The sequence below is a fragment of the Micropterus dolomieu genome, linkage group LG20 (assembly GCF_021292245.1).
Source record: "Micropterus dolomieu isolate WLL.071019.BEF.003 ecotype Adirondacks linkage group LG20, ASM2129224v1, whole genome shotgun sequence".
NCBI classification, from domain to species: domain Eukaryota; kingdom Metazoa; phylum Chordata; class Actinopteri; order Centrarchiformes; family Centrarchidae; genus Micropterus; species Micropterus dolomieu.
The window spans coordinates 23,076,286-23,095,538 of NC_060169.1; the positions used below are offsets into that span (position 1 = coordinate 23,076,286).

Here is a 19,253-nt window from a genome sequence, read left to right on the forward strand (position 1 = left end):
GTCCTCAGAGAGGCACTTTGAGGTGCAGCACAAAAACATACCGACACAACACAAGAAAACAAACACATCAATAAACAGAAGCAACACTAATCTAAGATTGTCTAGCCATCATGATAAAATGATAAATAAATATGTCTTCATAGTCTAACAGGCATTTAAAGTACATGTCAATAACTGTATCAGTCAGATGTCATAAAAATAGTGTATTCCACGTACCCTAGTCCCTGTGTTTCCACGGACTCTCCTTGAACACCATCTCTAATTTAATTGAGTTGCTGTCATGGGTATGAATGAGTTTTGCACAGTTGGTTTTAATCTTGGGGTATCTATAAGGGAGTGGCTTGAACTCCACTGAAAGTGGATGGGATGTATCCCTGCAGGCATTGTCTGCTTTCTCAGTCAGCCTTTTCAGGTACAGGGTATGTAGCTCAACAAGCTGTTCCACCATGATTTTCCCACAGGTCTTCACAATTTTTCCTAATTTATTCCTGTGAGTGATTTAGTTATGTGTGTTGGAACAACACTTGGCCACAAAGCACAAGTTTATAAAGATGAAGCTTTGGAGGTTACGAAGGATATTTTTCTTAGTAAATAGGCAGACGTTCTTGGTACCGCATCTCAGAACAAAAACATAAATCTAACGTAAGAGTGGCAGATGTTATCGCTCCACTCGGGCACCTGCAGAACAGTTGGATGGCACTTTACAACCACAGACACGATAAAGAAAGCCAGTGAGCCTTTGAATCAGCCTGCTGATAAACCACAAGAAACTGAATTGACATCTCGATTGTGTCACTCCTTTTTCAGTCCGTCATCCATGTTCCCCTTTTTCAAATGTACCAATTACAACATTCTTTATTTGAAGTGCTGTTTCCATCTCTGGCTCACTGTGGCATGTCACTGTGTGATAGTGACCTGCATATAACATCTCACCTGAAAGACACACCATCTTTATTATTCAGCTTTTTACTCCGTAATGATAATAGTTTCAACAGCAAGCATTTATCTTTGTTTGATGTTATGCAGCAGAGAAAGCTTGGAAAGATTGCAGTGAGAAATTGTGATCACATGACGTAAAAGTGATGAATCATAAACTGAACTGAATAAGAGTTAAAGTAACTTGAACGTCTCCATTTACACAACAAGTAAAGGTCAATTTATACTTCTGTGCTGAATCTACACCGTACGTAGGCCATGGCTGCATAACCTGCACTGTAGCCAGACACGCACCTCCCCAAAAATTAAACTACACGGCGACACAGACTGCAAAAGCTGTGATTGGTCCTCTTCTGCATTTCCGGCTTGTCCTTCTTCTGCCTCAGCCGTTTCAAGGGTCATACATATCATCTCCTCTGACGTCTTCTCTTATTTCTGTCTTTTAGTAATTTCACTAAAAGCAACTGCTGTTCAACATCGATCAGCTCCAACTCCAACATGATTAATGCAACTAGCGTTTTGCCGGTATAATTGCAGAGCAACACAGACACCAATTCACTTGTATGCAGGTGCATCTCAAAAGATTTGAATATTGTGCATTGAGTGCATTGTTGGCACCAGAACCAGATAATCTTTGCAGGTGTTTTGAGTTACTTAGCTGTTTAGATCTCTTCTCAGGTCAACATTTCTGTATTAGAAATTCTTAAATTAATAAATTCTCAAAAATTGTAATATTTTTAGATACTGGATTTCCATGAGCTGTAAAAAAAGGTTTAAAATATTCCACTTTATGTTTAATAAATCTGGGCTTACCTCAAACATAACTTATAACATAGTGAGACATGAGGCTTTTGAATAATATGATTTCATAACCGTATCACTTTACAGCTTGTATTGTTTCTGATTTTACCCATTTTCAAGATTCTTATTTTGTGGTGGGGGTGTCTCATTAGTTTCTTTTGGAAGGGGCTTCCTGCTTTTGCACAATAAACTTTCTGCGTTGCACTAAATCTATTATTATGTTCGATTGTTATATAAAATCCAAAGAAATTTGTTCTCCCAAATATGGAGACTATTTGGCTTCTTCACTGTCCGCAGCACTTTTTGCTGGTTTGCCTTGCACCACTCGCAATGACACATGGTAGTCGGTTCATGGGAATACAGTCTTCCCTTCAATGTGGCCATTCATGGTGGCTAGACAAATTAGACAACAAATTCACACAATAGCACTTGGCAATTCATCCCATGAAAATAAAAAGGAGAACAGCTGATGGGAACAAATCTCCTTGTGTTCATTGATGGTGCCACGAGGGAACAGTCATTACTTAAAGAGAAAAGCGATTGAGACATCACTAGGTTGCCAGATTTGATAGACAAAAATTTTTGTGGCCAAGTCTGATCCTCTGAGACGAGAGGTGTGGCCGAGAGCTACTAAAGTGTGCCCTGGGATGTTTCTGTGATTGGGTGCTGTGTCTGTGTGTGTATGGTCTTTGTTTTCATCTGCATGGTGTGTATGTGTGGGAATGGATCTTGGTCTGACTTGTTGATTAATGGCCAGTGTGTGTATGTGTGAAAACGCTCCCGGTCCTGTTTCCATGCTAATGAGTAGCAGCAGATGGGAGAGAGGAGCCTGGACCAACAATGAACAAACACACCAGCAGCCATACAACCTAAAAAACTAAACAGACCCTCCTGTAGGGTGAGTTTCCTCGCACGCAAATACTCTGATGTCATGACTTGTCTTCTTGTCGGTTGGAGCATGTAAACACTAAATACAGTCAACTCTATGTTGGATATGATCACTGCATGTTATGATAAGTTGATGGCAAGAAGAACACCATAGCGTATAGACTTTACTAGCAGCTTATTGGAGTATGAATCAGTTTTATTAGGAGTAACCTGCGGCTGGAAATCAGACCAGGGAAACACACATGGGAAAACTTCACTGTCGACTGTCTTTATTTACAGCCTTTTGACATTTAATCAGTGCCCTGTACAAGTCTTGGCCAGCACAGTATGTTCCACTTGATAAAAACAGGTCCATTTCCCCATTTTCTATGAGCAACATAAAAACAATAGTTTGGCTTGGTCCCATGTTCATACAATGTTTCTCCATCAAAGTTTGATGGTCAGTGTTGTTTGGATTTATGGTTACCTAGCAAAACATTCAAACACAAAATGTCTTGCCACACTGCAATTAAATTTACATTTGTTATATCATGTAACAACAGGGGTGTCATTGTGGGTGGAATTATGTAACTCACTACCCAAATTTTATGTTTTAAAACTTATATGTGAATTATTATTGGTGGCTGAATAAAGGGTTTGACTGATGATTTTCCTGTTTTACAGTAGTTTATTATTGGTGTATAGATTGAACCTAGCTAGCAATTATTACAGTAGTTATAATTATTAAGTTATTTAATAACCACTAAAGATGCATGTGTTTAGTTTTCAGTTATTTGCACGTGTGCGAGAACTGATGTATGAAGAGGTAAAGGTGGCCCAGATTTTCTGGCTACGCCTCTGTAAAACTATATGGAGCTTTGTTGAAGTGACACCTTGCATTTCTGATTCATTTAAATTTGCTTTGGCACTATGGAAGAAAGAAGACATAGACAAGCAGTATTGGCTGTTGTATTTGTAGCATTGTTTCACTACAAGCTGTCCTGAGAACGTGATTAGTTTTCTTTTAGTGAGTCCAAAAGTAAAAAATTAACAAAGTCAAATCAATATTATTAATATCAATATTGTATTTTTTTTTATCTATAGGCTATATAGTTTTTGTATATTTTTTAAAATGTGTTTTGCTTATTGCTACTTCACTTGAATGTTATAACCTTCACTGTGCAAAATGATGTGCAGAGTTTGACACTGGTTGTTTTCACATCCATCCCTTAACTCTGATCACAGTCCAGTACACAACTTACACATGTGTGATGTGAAACCTCTGGTGCACATACAGTGAGAATGGACTTTAAGTGAAGTAGGTGATGTCTGGAGGGGATCTTTAATGAAAAGATAACAAGGATGAAAAGCAAAAGAAGCCACAAGCTGAAATTATGTTTATTATATGTCTTTCTTTGTGGTGAGATGATTTTGTATGCTCCATAGGGCACATATTTCCTTGTCTCTATTTGTACAATACACGAGAATAATTCAGATAAACAACAGGATACTACGCTCACCCAAGGACATGGCCACACAACTACAGCTAACATTGAAAACACATATTTTCCCCTTCATTTTGACCTTATCAACCTTGTGTGAATGTAGCCTAAGCTAAGACATTGTTGCTGAACCCTCACCTTATCCCCTAAGATAGACAGTGAGGCAGACTAATACTGTACTTCCCTACAAGGCTGAAGCAGTTTCCTGTCTGTACCTGCACTATAGATCGATGGAGCTATAGATTCAAGCCTAAATATTTATTTTGCTTTTTGTACCATCAAGGATAATAACACTAAAGAGCAGTCATGGAAAACTCAAATATGAGGTTCGTTTATGGTGATTATGTTTGTATCCATATGACTTTGAATGTCTGTGAGTTTCACATTTCAGCACTTTGTGGTGGTCCAACCAACTAGACAAATATAAACACTTCCCCTTGTAAGGCCAGATAATACTGCCACTGATTAGAAACAAGACTGTGTGTGTGTGTGTGTGTGTGTGTGTGTGTGTGTGTATGTGTGTGTGTGTGTGTGTGTGTGTGTGTGTGTGTGTGTGTGTGTGTGTGTGTGTGTGTGTGTGTTTGTGTGTGTGCTTCAACACCACAGGAAACCATGCCTGTTTCCTGCCAAGAACCTTTATTATTTTATCTTTCTTTCCCTATCCTCGATCATTCATGTTTTTCTGTTTGTCTTTGCATAGACGCTGTGAGCTACAGAGTCTCCCTTGCCCTCATACCTGTGCAACATCAGGCTGCGCCACAAGTGAAATGAAATTATGTCTGGGTGTCTAATCCTCCCATATAAAGTCCCTGTCAGCTCTTTGACACCTCAACATTGTCTCAGTGTTAACTTACATACAGAAACATTTTAATTCTCATTATGAATAACTGGCCTACAAGACGAACATATTTAAGTTGCAGGAGAAGACTGTTGACAAGGGGACCCTGAGCCAACACACACTAATGACCCTGAGTCAAACGAAAACAAATCACACACACACAAACAATGTGAGCAATAAGTCAAACCGGTCTGCCACAGTTAGTCATTAAATGTATGTACACATGTAGTGTGTGTGTGTGTGTGTGTGTGTGTGATGGTGTGTGTGTGAAGGTGTGTGTGTGAAAGAGATAGAGAGACTCCTGAGGAATGCTCTTAGTGCTGTAGTAGCCGGGAACAGGAAATGGATTCCCAGAGACAGGAAGTAACTTCGTGGAGAGAGGAAGTGTTTGCCAGCATCCGCCCTCTGTCTGCTGGATGTGGAAGGAAGGCGAGAGGGGGGTGAGTGGGTGGTGGGAGAGGGAAAATGAAATAGAGAGTTGTTGAGAGAGAGAGCAACAGAGTGTGTCAGTAGGCATGAGGGAGATGACGTCCAACCTGCCCTAAAAAAAACAACAGATTTCAAATGTTTTCTTTAGCAGAAGTGTTGAAGAAGTGTTTCTGTTACACATTGTAATACACAGTGATGGAAAGGTTACTTTGGAAATGTATTAAATGCTTTTCGTACAGCACCTTTCTAGTCTTCCGACCACTCAAAGCGCTGTTACACTACATTGCATTCACCCATTCCCACACATTCATACACTGAGCCTAAGTGCTCAAACAGAACAAACAGTCATACACATTTATACACCATTTATACACCGATGGAACAGGGGACAAATCGGTGTTCAGTGTCTTGCCCAAGGACACTTCGACTTAGAGCCTGTAGGAGCCGAGGACTGAACCATTGATATTCCGATTAGTAGGCAACCCTCTCTACCTCCTGAGCCACAGATTACAAGTCACACTATTCATTTACTTTATCAAAGTGATGTAAATTATTACTTTTCTAAATTTCTATTGAATGTTTTTAACTGCTAACCATTTTCAAAAGACAGCTTAAGATTCAAACATGAGAACCAATCAAAAGCATCAGAATAGCATCAAACTTTACTAAACATCAATGGAAGAGAAAAACAATTAATATTATTAAGCATACAGCCTTGCTGTAATGAATTACAGTTACATTTTTTTTGTAATTAAATTACGTAACTAAATTACATTAACTTGTTACTCCCCAACACTTGTAATACATTAGAAAATATTACTTACTTTTTATAGAAAAATATTACACTGTGTACACTAATACACTGTGGATGTGGCTGAATATTAGGCTGCTATAAAATTACTCTGTCCTGTGTGACTTAAGGTGGATAAGCACTGTTGTTTTGCATGGTGTACACTAAATTGACAAACTTATTAGAACAACAATTGACGTAATGCGTAACAAACGTCAGAACCTACAAAGCAGACGTCAAGCAAGAGAGTAAAGTCCCTTCAGACACAAAGCAACAACGGCAGCACTGTGCTCTGAAACCCGTTATTTCTGATGCTTTGCACTCAGCCATGGCTGCTTTTCGTTGGCGTTGTGTCTGAAAGGGCTTTAAGAAGGAAACGTAATGATTGTGTTGCTCTGGTAGGCACATTATAAGGCCAAAAGTATGAAGACAACCCTGTCCACACACTTGTTTTTCAGTAACTGATTGAGGCAACATTTCTGGGATGGCCCTTTGCTGTCAAGTCAAGTCAATTTTATTTATATAGCCTGATTTCACATATCTTAAATTTGTCTTATAGTGCATACAACACCCTCTATCCTAACAGGATTCAAAAAGTTAGATTTTTTTAGGTGAAAGTTCAGCGGTCAGCACAGCCGTGTATGTGTATGTGTGTGCATACTTGTCTTGGTAAGTAGCTGAGGAACTTGAACTCAGAACAGGAGCAACATACCACACACACTCACGCCCGCACGCACGCACGCAGAGTCCATCTTTGCCACATTGCCTCTGTTCTGTCACCATCATGGCTTCTCTGGACTCATTCCCGACTGTCAATCATTCTCAAAAGACCAGGAAAGTCTGACTTTGACAGGGTGGAGACCTGTGGGGTTAAAGACAAAAGGTTTACTACACTGGAACTCAAAGCATTTATTTTTACTGTAAACAGCCGACTAACACTAACTCAGTCAGCCAATCAGTCGGTGGAGAGGAATAAACTCTGGAAATAAACTTGAGTTTTTAAACCAAGATGAAAACAAATGAGGTGAAATGAGGGTAAGCATCTCTGTCAAGGCATGTTGTTGTGAGGAAGAAGGTTTAATGTAGCGTGTGTGCGTGTGTGTGTGTGTGGGAGATGACACTCGATGGACAGATGGTCTTTTGTGACTCCTGACACCTGCCAGCTGCTGCTCTGCTCCTCTTCACCTCTTTATCCGTCTCCTCTCACCTCTTTATCCGTCTCCTCTCACCTCATCATCCCTATCCTTTTCTATTCTTCTCTTCTCCTTCTCTGCTCTTTCGGTCCTGCCTCTCTTTTGTTTTTGTCCTCCACTTTTAGCTGTTACTCACTGAAAAGACATTTAGAAGATGAACTGGGAGGATGGAGGAGTGCTGTATTCAGGACAGGTCAGTGAGGGTTGGATGTATTGGATGAGGTGTTACAGGACGAATTCACACATCAGCTGGTATTGTTTATAAAGTGAATTATTGGGCTGTTTATGACAGCTAAACATGTCTCCCTGTGTTTTGAGGCTCAAAATTTCAAATTTAACACAAATAGTTCAATAGCATTTCATTGAGAGTGTGATAAACTGTATGTTGTACATGTGCAGAGCAGCAGTGGTTCAGATTCTTCAACAGTCCTCTCTCAACATTTACCACCAAGGTGCTGTTGAGCAAGGCACTGTTTAACCACTTAGAAACCTAAGTGTCTGAAAGCAGAGCAATGTAGCAATGTGTGTGGCAGGTTACAAAAACCTCTCAGCAAACCCAAGAAAGACCATTTCCACACTAACATGGCTAAATCTGAAATGCTCAAAATCCTTTTTATGTCCTCATTAAGCTGGTGTTTTCAACCACCACCACCACCAAAAAAAAGGTTTCTTCCTCTTCAAAGTGGACAAACTTGAAAACGGTGGTCTGTTGCTGCATTGTGGCAAAGAAAAAGGGGTTTTGCAAAAATGCTGTGGCTCGACGGTCATGTGATCACAGACATTTGACCTGTTTTTGAGAATCCTGACTCCCTGCCACAGTCAGGTTTTTTTTTTTCATGTTTGTTCTGTAAACAACAAACAATGGCACCAAAACAGCAGAAAGCCGTTTGGCTGACATTGCAAAAAGCTGGCTGATGTGTCTTTCTGCACATGCCCAATAAAGGAGAAAGTGTGTGCTAAAAGAGACAAGAGAGTTTTTTTGCTTTAAAATTTGTGTTATATATCGTGGCCATGGCATCAATGGTTAAAGCTGAAACAAGTGCCAGTGATGGAGGTTAAAATCTGCAACATTTTCATGCAAAGTTCTTTCTTTACTATCTCTAACTATAATATTTGTTATTTACATATGCTGACTGGCAGGTCTGGTAGGTAAAAAATCCCATGCAGCCTCTAAAATATATATAGCAATTGTTGCAAAAGTTGCTTTGGATAAAAGCGTCAGCTAAATGAGTAAATGTAAGATGTGCACAAATGTGATTTTAGGTCTTTCCTACAGTTTCTTCTTGATAATAACATCACACATTATGTGCAGACAGAAGAAACAAAGTGATTCATGGATGCAACATAGACAACATTTTTGGTTATGAAGAAACAATGACATTGTTTACTTGCACTTACAAAGTTATAGTATGTCTTTTGGATTACACAATGTTTTCACTTCTCCAGAAACATACCTAGTGAGGGCTAACACAACACATTAGCGAAATAAAAGCATGAGTGAGACCACTTTAAGATTTCTGTAATAGAAACGGAAGAATGTTGTTGTCTGTTCGTTATTGTTTGCTTCAGTAGCAGCCAGTAAATGTGATCGCCCGCAGCTGTTTTTGAGACGAGCAGGATTTTCTTTCCTCCGAACTGATGACAACACGTTGACCTAAAGTTGGAAGAAATGTTTGTAAGGGGAAAAGAAGATCTGCTGCTGTGCGAGTTGTTTTCCCCGCTGGGTGACACGTGGGTTTAAAAAGTGAAGAGAGTGAATTCCAGACTCGCTCTCACAGCCTGAGAAAACAATCCCGTCTGCCCGCCTGAGTGTCACTCTCACCTCCTCTCTCCTCTCTGACTTTATGTGGGACAGTCAGCGAGGACAGCTGGCCGCCTGACTGTGGATGTATATCTGCGTATGTATAGGTATCTGTGTTTGTGTGTGTGTGTTCTCTTGTTGTGTGTGTGTGATCCCAAGGGGTCAGAGGTCAGGCTGTGGTTCACAGAGAGCCAAGTTGTTCCCCTCCCAACAGGAAGGGAGGGCACTGTCCATATGCTGTCTTCACTCACACACACATATAGGTTCACAAGCTCACACACCATGCATATTGGTACAGTTGTAAATTCAGGTACACACACGAGCTCACACAAACACATGGATACTCTAACACACACATACACTGATACAGATCTACTAATTCTCACACATGTAAACACACCGATACACAAATATGCATCATTTTACATCAATGAAATGTCAACACGCACGCTCAAACACACACTGCAGCTCGCACTATGTCAACACTACGCTTGGTAAAAATCTGAAAAATCTACTTTTAATGTGTTTTGGCTTTTAAGTCCACATTAAGTCAGTATTTTTCATACTGAAAACTGAACTTTATAGGCACCCTGTGGAGTTTTTGATCACTAGTAGCGGTACGGGGTAATGTTTTTAGGAGCGGGTCTAGTTTGTTTGTATTGCTTTTGTGCATGACGAAGTAAATGCATAAAGAGAAGCAATGTGTCAAAGCTTGGGAAAAGGGACAAAGAACATAGTGTGAGATCCTCAAGAAAAACAGAAGTAATTTAAAAGCTTCCAGGAAAAAAAAAAAAAGGACCAATTTGATTTAACAAATCAGAATATTTTAAAGATTTTTGCAGCTTAGACACTACCTAGGACAAACAATGAGAGGGGGAAACTTAGAGGGGCTAGAATAAGAAATGATCATGAATGTTTATTTCAGCATACAAATCAGACATAGGAATAGCATAGGAAATTAATATTGAAAGTATACAAGAGAGTGGAAAATTTAAAAGAATGCAACACATTATTAAAGAGTCCCACTTACATTAGAGGTTTTGGATTGGAGATAAATATATATTCAGGATAATGGTAGTTAAGAAATGGCTAAAGACAGAGGCACCTACAGTGGAGGACTGGATCGATGTGGTACATACCATACATACGATGAAGATGACCTTTTTCTCCAAGATTATAATCTGACAAATTTAATAGATACATGTTTTATCCAATTATGCCAATCAGACCAGAGTTTGTAGAATGAGTATGGGAGAGAATTCCTTGGTTAATTGCCACAGATATAGAAAAGTTATCATTTTGATATTGTTGTTTCCCTGATACACTAACATTCCCAGGATGCCCACTCTTAAAGTACATGACCATAAAAGATACTGTTTTATGAAGTGACAGAGTGGAGTCTGAAGCAAAAGGGAGAAGCCCAGATACTTTACATTTACTTCTCTCATGAGTTCTATTTTAATTGACTAATAAGACTTTAGTTTGATTTCCCATTGGCCTACTTTTTTGGGGCAATGAAAGACACAATGGTCACAACTGAAGCCACTTTTTCAAAACTCTATACACAGTCTGCATTACCAACATGCATCTTGGCCAAACAGTTAATCTGACCTCCAAAAGTCACTCAAACCACTAAAACACTTCGTACAAGTCTCAATAGACTCGTTCAACCAAAACACTGGCAACAATTCTCATTTAGAGTCTCACTAATACACACTGAATAAAAGAATTTCTTTAGGTTCTCATTATACAATAACATATTTTCATACTTTGATGGTACTAAAGTATATGTAACGAGAATGCATCAGAAAAGCAGCAATTTGCTTCAATATCCTTTGTTCTATCTGTGGATAGTATTGTAAACTGAAAAATTTGAGAAAGATGAAACAACCCCCACACAAATTTCTGGAATTCCAGGGCTGCAAACAGTAATAAAAATAACACCTCAAAAACTCATAATGTACAGTACTTGAGGGTGCTAGTCCTCCCTCTCTGCTGCATTTGGCCACAAGTTCTCATCAACATCACATCTTATGTCTTCCCTGGCGATGCATCTTGGAAAGTATCTTCTGGAATGTCTGATCCAACCCTGGCAGTCTTCAGCAGAAGTGTCTCCACATCCCGCATTCATGGCATCCAGTAAGGTCATCTGGTCATGCGGATGGTGGTCCTACACCTTCCACCTCCATGCAGAGAAAAACTCCTCTAGGGGGTTTAGGAAGGGGGAGTATAGAGGCAGGAACAGTCCTGACATCCTGGGATGTGCAGTGAACCAGTCTGTAACTGCAGCAAAGTGGTGGAATGCCACATTATCCCACACAAAGATAGGAGAGTTTCTTGCTCCTCTCTCCACCGCTGGCGCAAGGCATGAAAGACATGAGCCTCTCCGTATTGTAGGGGCCAATGAGTGGTTTGTGTAACAGAAAGCCATCATTGGACAGAGCTGCACACATCTTGATGTTAGCTCCTCTCTGCCCTAGGACATCCACAGTAGCTCTCTGGCCAGTCACATTTCTTCCCCTGCGGTGCGTCTTTGCCAGGTAGAATCCAGCTTCATCCACAAAGATGAGTGTATGTGCAGTTTCCCTGGCTTCCAGCTGCATTACTCTCTAAAATACAGTAGATACAGTTTTACAAGACTTCACATTATGCATCACTGTATGTTCCCTGATTGATTATTGAACAGACATCTTACCTGGACATATTGATAACGGAGTTCTTTCACACGTTCAGTTTCTCTCGAATGGTACAATGTACAACTGCTTTGTCCTTATTTTATGTTTCTCCAGGACTCTGGCAATTGTCGTTGTGCTGACCGAATTCACATTTCCAAAAGTGATATCGTCTGCCAGCACTCTGTCCTGAATTTCCCGCTGTTTTATTGCATTGTTGCCAATTACCATTTCAACTATGGCAATTTCTTGCACATCTGACAATATTCTACCTCTCCCTCCTGTGGAAGGCAACCTTTGTATCCTACAGTAAAACGCAAAACAAAAGAACTTACTGTAAAATGTCAGTACATGTAAACATACTGATTGTACCATAATATGTAGTTCAATTATCATTAAAAGATGCACATCTCACCTGTTGTGTTGCCGGAAAATCCGTACTATTGATGAAACTGTTGAACGCTGCAGATTTGGTTGCACCCTTAAGCCTCTCTCAAAGAGAGACCATGGTTTACAACATGGTCAATAATTGTGGTCCTTATCTCATCAGAGACCACCGCTCTTGGTTTTCCTCTCCTTTGTCTTCCACAACTCCTTCTCCTTGCCACTCTTCTTTCCCCACCAACCTGTCTTCCTTGATCCATGTTTTGAAACTACTGCCACCTGAAACTGTCCCCTTTTGTCTGTGTGGTAACAAGACTAAACACAGGACACCTGGGTAGGATTTCAACTGAAATTGTTATCAGCTGTGTTTGTGTTGTGTTCTAAGATTTTCTACTTATTTCAATCTGGTCACTGCAGAAATGCAGTACATTTACCATCAATCTGTTTTAAATGTGTTTTTAACAGTTTTGGACGCAGTGTGTTAGCATTTGAAAAACATGCTGCAGATATACAGTGTTTTGCAGGTGGTGACGTAGTAATGAGAAAAGGGTTCGTGAATTTTGGAGAAAGGGGTTATTGAATGCATTTTGTGTGAAAGCAATGAAAAATGATTCACAGTTTGGTCCACATACACTTCTGTTGCGCTGACTGTGTGAAGAGTTTTGACAATGTGACTTCAGTTTTGACTAACACAGGTTAGCAGCTGAAAAAAACTGTAATTATTTACTTTGGTTGTTTTTAACTACGATTGCCATAACTGTCAGGGTCACTATCATAAATATCTATACTTCACATGTATGTCTCTTTTGTACTTATGAATAACCTCTCTCCTGTGAAATCAAGGAAAATGTATGAAGAGATAAAATGTCTGCTGGATGTTTAAATGTGTATCAATAAAAAGAGAATTACAATAAGAAAAAGAAGACTGCTCGCAAGTTAACATGAATGCAAACAATGTAGGACTTAAAATATTCCATACAAACGTTTTTTAAAGAAGGAATTCAACAAACTTGTTAGACCTCAAGGATACACAACCATGTGTTTTGGTAAGAAACACTGAATATAAACCATTTTTATTGTTTACTAATTCCAAAACTGAGCTATTGGAAAACGACGACATAAAGGCCTCAATATGTTTCAAAAGACATAGTTTGTTTAGCTGACTAAAGGTGACCAATGTTCCATACTTTGATCACATGGCGACAGTGAGATGCACTCATGAGCAACGGAAAAATCAAGCAAGTGGACCCTGAGTAACGCGTGGTCAGGGGCTGTGTGGCAGTAAAGTTAAGGAGACAACTTCCTGTCACCTGTGACAACTCATTTTAAATGTTATTATGGCCAAAAACACAGCACAGGTATTGTTTTTAACCTGTATTAATGGTTGTTTGTCGGACTAACTTTGTGATCGCAAAATAGAAATTTGATCAATATGTCAGGAATCACTGTTTGATTATGAGTCACAGTCAGACCACGATAATCACTCACCGAGATGAAGCGGTGACTGAGATGTCTGACAACATGAACAGAAAAATGTTCTAAATTGTGTGTTCGGCTGTATTAAAACACAATACAGGCGATGAGGAGGAGGGGACAGACGGGAGGATTAACCAGCTGGGACAGAGTGACAGGGCACTCTTCACCAGATGTTTGCTGTGATGTGAAATTTGCTGACTGAAAGAGCAAGAAGAAGACATTTTCCTTATGCTTCAGCGTTTCAGTGCCAACACTGATCTTAGTTTAAACAACCCACTAACACAAATGTGGACGCATGTGGTTTCCACATGTAAACAGCGTCCACTTCAAGTCTCAGGTTCAAAGCTGTTTAGGACAGCAGTGAGAAAGTTTGGGACCCTGCTGTTAAATGAAGACATTTTCTTAGTCGACCTTCTGTCTCTAGTCTCTAGAGTGTGTGAAAGCCAGCGGACAGCTGTATACAGCTGTGTCCTCATCGTGTTTGACAACATCTTGTATAGGCTTTAGAGGTATTTCAGATACACACACAAAGATTAGAATTTATTGAAACTTCACACAGGGAGATAAATCAGAGGACAGCTGTGTTCACACACACACACACACACACACACACACACACACACACACACACACACACACACACACAATCCTTGTTCGAAGCGTTGCCTGAGCAGAAAATGGCAAGAAGCTAATAAGTCAAAGTGCCAAAAATCCAAGATGAAGGCAAGATAGTCTTCTCTGGTGTAACTCCTGAAACAGTTATTCAAGACTACAGGTTATAATCTCTAGAGAAACTGCTGCTACTCTGCATCACTCACTGTCAGCAGAGACAATGTGATGTAATCGTTTCCTTTTTTTGTCCTCAACAGATAAATTTAAAAGCAAGATGTCTCAGTTAGAGTGTCTCACATTGGTCTAATCAACAGTAAAAGCCAAGTTTGAGGACATCCCACCATAACGGCTCCACTGATCCAATTGAATACATATAAACTTTAAGTGGTCAGTAATTAATTACACGGTGTGTTCAGTGGAGGACCTAAGTATATATGTCAACATACAGTATATTCTCCACAACAATCTACATCTTTATCAGGGATAAAGTCAACTACTTATAACATATTCCTCATGGTAGTTTATTACACATTACTAAGATATCAGAATCCATTCATCAAATATTTACTTTTATTATTTTCTTTATGTGCTCCTTTTAAATTGTGTTCTCAATCTGTGGCAGTACAGCTGTAAGTGCAGATTGATTAGGAGAGTCTACAGAGTTTTACCACACAACAATCTGAGATTACATTTTTAAAAAGTCATCCTAATACTTCTTATTCTGACATAAAACATTATATATTCACCACAGAGCATGTGAAACCACCAACCTGTGCTTCTGGATTGGATTTTTTAGAGGACATTGCAGACCCAGAAGAAAAATAAGAACTATGATAGCTGTGATTTTTTGTCCTTTGGACAGCAGTTACAGCCTTTAAAGCCATTATTGTTGCTGCTCAAGAGACACAATGACAAGTTCTCACACCTCCCCATCTGGATCATTTCTCAAGTCAATCACAACAGGCAGGTGACACACGCGTGCACACACACAAACACACACACACACACACACACACTACAAGAATGCCAAAACAAATGTTTACTATTTACACTGGGCCTCTTGTAGTTGTTTATGTACTTTCAGTTGCAATTGTTGTTGTTGTTGTTGGGGCTGTAAATCTGACATCAGCAATAACAATCATAGGTTTTGTCTCCAGGTAGCTATTCCCACAGAATTACACTTTACTCACATGATTATTACATGATCACAGGGAGTATCATGCTTGCAGTTCTTCTTTTTGTTTAAAAAAATGAATAACAAATATGTTTATTAAGATCTATTTTCACTTGCTCATCCGAGTTTGGATTTCAGATGCTGTAACGGCACAGCATCTTTCAGCTCCACACCCCCAAAATATGCTTTGTCTCTCCTTCAAATGATTTTGATGACAGCAGTATCCTATCTGTATTAAAATAATAATAATAATAACAAGTAGATATTAAAGATACCGTTTGAAATTGCTGTGAACTGGAGAGATGCATCACATGGCACAATGCAAATGGATATAAAAAAAAACAACACTTTTTTAAAGCACTAGCGCCCCCCGATGGCCTACAGCATAATTTCCATCGTTAGTGAAAATCGTTCAATGAAAAAGATCACCAAAATAAAAGCGTATTACTGAAGTTAAATACAAATTAATACTATAGAACTTTACATGGTGCTTTTCATATACAATGAATTCGGTGTGAGCAGAAAATAATGGTAGCAGTAATCAAAAACAATAATTAGAAATATACCATTGGTCATATGCCATTTATTAGAAACATACTATAACTTACTGTATATTTATTTTACAGAAAATGTTTCTTTTGAGGATTAAACACTTGTGCCCTGTAGACGTGAAAGGAGGCTCTGAAGTTTGGTGGGCAGCTGCAGTCACAGGAGTTACTATGGATTGAAATGGTAACCCAGAGTAATGGAGAAAAACTAGTATCAAAACATCCACAGAAACTTCTCAAACCTCTCCAGCAGGAGTCACCAGTAAATCAGGCCTTTTTCAAGGCAGACATTTTGACATGTCATAGTAAGAAGAACACAAGAGTTAGTAATAACATTAGTAATGATGGCTCTGCTCAAATGTTCCAGTAAGCTCTGAGAGAGAGCCAGCCTGCACAACACCAGGACCCTGAAACTAAATGGAATTCAGCCATCATTATAATATTATTTACACCTGTGAAATTAAACTTTTATCATTTTGACATTTCAGTTGACGGTTTTCTTGCAGAGGAGTCACCAGAGGTCACTATTGGTATATTTGGGTTGAATACTAGTCAGAAGAGGTTTTTTTTTACAGAAGAGGAATGAGAACCAGCTCTTCTACTGTCAGCAAATGTTTATTCTTCACAAACTAAAATCCAACAGCATTTATTAACAGCTGATGCATATCAAAAGTATCAAAAGTGCTAGTTAATTTCATTATTATTTGAAATAGTTGCTTAAATAACGGTGTGTGCATGGTGTGTAAAAAAGTATTAGACAAACCTTTTCAAGGTCAAACCTTCAAGGAGAGGGTGAATAAACAGACCACTTTGGATAATAATTTCTCCAGAATTGTAAGCGTACTTTTTATGTTCCACCGCTGTGTTTGATTTCTTTCACAGTTCACCCCATCAATCCTGGAGGCCATCTGTTCACTTAAAATGTTACTCACGTTAAGTTTACTAGGCACACCAGTGCAGTCAAAAACAACTGTCCTGCAGAAAAGGCTACCTTCATGAATTTCAGTGGTGCTGTTTTGCATCATACAGAGGGGTGTTTCTACATTTATGTCGACCCCACTTCCATCAATGAGGGAAGGAGGTGTCTCCGGTGTTCACAGACATTTTTAACAACTCACTGGAGACATGCCATGTGCCAGCCTGCTTCAAAGTCTCCACCATCTTCCCTGTCCCCAAAAAAACAAGGACCACTGGACTAAACGACTACAGACCCGTCGCCCTGACATCTGTGGTTATGAAGTCCTTTGAGCTCCTTGTGTTGTCCCACCTGAAATCCATCACAGACCCACTCCTGGACCCCCTGTAGTTCGCCTACAGAGCCAACAGGTCTGTAGATGATGCAGTAAACATGGCACTTCACTACATCCTCCAGCACCTGGACTCCCCAGGAACCTACGCCAGGATCCTGTTTGTGGACTTCAGCTCTGCTTTCAACACCATCATCCCAGCCCTGCTTCAGGACAAGGTCTCTCAGCTGAACGTGCCTGACTCCACCTGCAGGTGGATCACTGACTGACGGACAGGAAGCAGCACGTTAAGCTGGGAAAACATCTCTCTGACTCCAGGACCCTCAGCACCGGTTCCCCTCAGGGCTGCGTTCTTTCCCCTCTGCTCTTCTCCCTGTACACCAACAGCTGCACCTCCAGTCACCAGTCTGTCAAGCTCCTGAAGTTTGCGGATGACACCACCCTCATTGGGCTCATCTCAGGTGGGGATGAGTCCGCCTACAGGTGGCAGATTGACCATCTGGTGACCTGGTGCAGCCAGAACAGTGTGGAGCTCAACGCTCAGAAGACAGTGGAGATGGTTGTGGACTTCAGAAAGAGCACAGACCCACCCTCCCCCATCAACCTGTGTGTCTCCCCAGTCACCACTGTGGACCTCCCTCTCCAAGAAGGCCCAGCAGAGGATGTACTTCCTGCGGCAGCTGAAGAAGTTCAGCCTGCCAAAGTCAATGATAGTGCACTTCTACACCATCAATGAGTCCATCACCTCCTCGATCACCATCTGGTACGCTGCTGCCACCGCCAGGGACAAGGGCAGACTGCAGCGTATCATTCGCTCTGCAGAGAAGGTGATTAGCTGCAATTTTCCTTCTCTTCAGGACCTGTACGCCTCCAGGACTCTGAGGCGTGCAGGAGAGATTGCAGCTGATCCCTCCCACCCTGGACACAAACTGTTTCAGACTCTCCCCTCTGGCAGGAGGCTACGGTCCATCAGGACCAAAACCTCTCGCCACAAGAACAGTTTCTTTCCGATGGCAGTGGGATTCCTCAACAAGGCCCGGGTCCCCACGGTCAGTGACTCTCATGCCCCCCTCCACAAATTCACACACACTCATACACTCTCCTGACCCCACACTTTACAACAACGCTCAACTGTGCTTTATGCTCATGTTGCCAACTATTCACATACTTGTCAGCACTGTATTATAGTATTATTGTATTTTTTTATATTTTCTGTATATTTTTTGATCTCCTTACTTTTCATATAATTTTATTACTATTTATGTTTTATGTGTACTGTAAGCACCAATTCATACCAAGGCAAATTCCTCGTATGTGAAAATGTACCTGGCAATAAACCCGATTCTGATTCTGAACTGCTCAAACACTTTAAATCATTCAACGAAGGTTAAAATCAAGGGTAACTGGACTTGGTTGAAGATACTGGAAGACGTTTCGTCCCTCATCCAAAAGAATTCTTCAGTTCTGACTGACTGGCAGGGAAATTCAGCTATTTAACCTCAGTGGGGTCGTTTGCCCGGGTCATCGATACCACTGGTTCGTTAGTGTTCCTTGTTACTGTGACGACAGTCGTTACAGTCGTTAAGACTACCTGTGGCCAAGACTGAACGACCATCGTTGGTATCTTCACCTGAGGCCAATAGGTTACGTTTGTTGAGTTTCCTTGGAAGTGATGAAAGGACAGCATTGTAAGTGGGGGATAAGTGGTGGCGTAGACCCCCTCCCCTGTTCAATGACGGCTTCTCAACCCGGGTGTAGATGCTTCCTTGACACCTCTTTCAAACCATCCATCTTCTCTGTCTAAAATGTGCACCTGGTGGTCCTCAAACGAGTGTCCTCTGTCCTTCAGATGTAAGTAGACTGCAGAGTCTTGACCTGAGGAGTTGGCCCTTCTGTGTTGAGCCATTCGTTTGTGTAGTGGTTGTTTAGTCTCCCCAATATACAGGTCTGTGCATTCTCACTGCATTGGACCGCATACACTAG

The 19,253-nt window shown here is 40.4% G+C and overlaps 1 long non-coding RNA gene across 1 annotated transcript; it reads right to left on the bottom strand.

Moving 5' to 3' along the window:
• Positions 1-10,113: 10,113 nt before the first annotated feature.
• Positions 10,114-12,437, bottom strand: LOC123958878. The gene is made up of 3 exons (XR_006822180.1): positions 12,245-12,437; positions 11,853-12,133; positions 10,114-11,766 (listed from the first exon to the last, which is right to left on the bottom strand). It is a non-coding gene; the product is annotated as an uncharacterized LOC123958878 (long non-coding RNA).
• Positions 12,438-19,253: the final 6,816 nt, after the last annotated feature.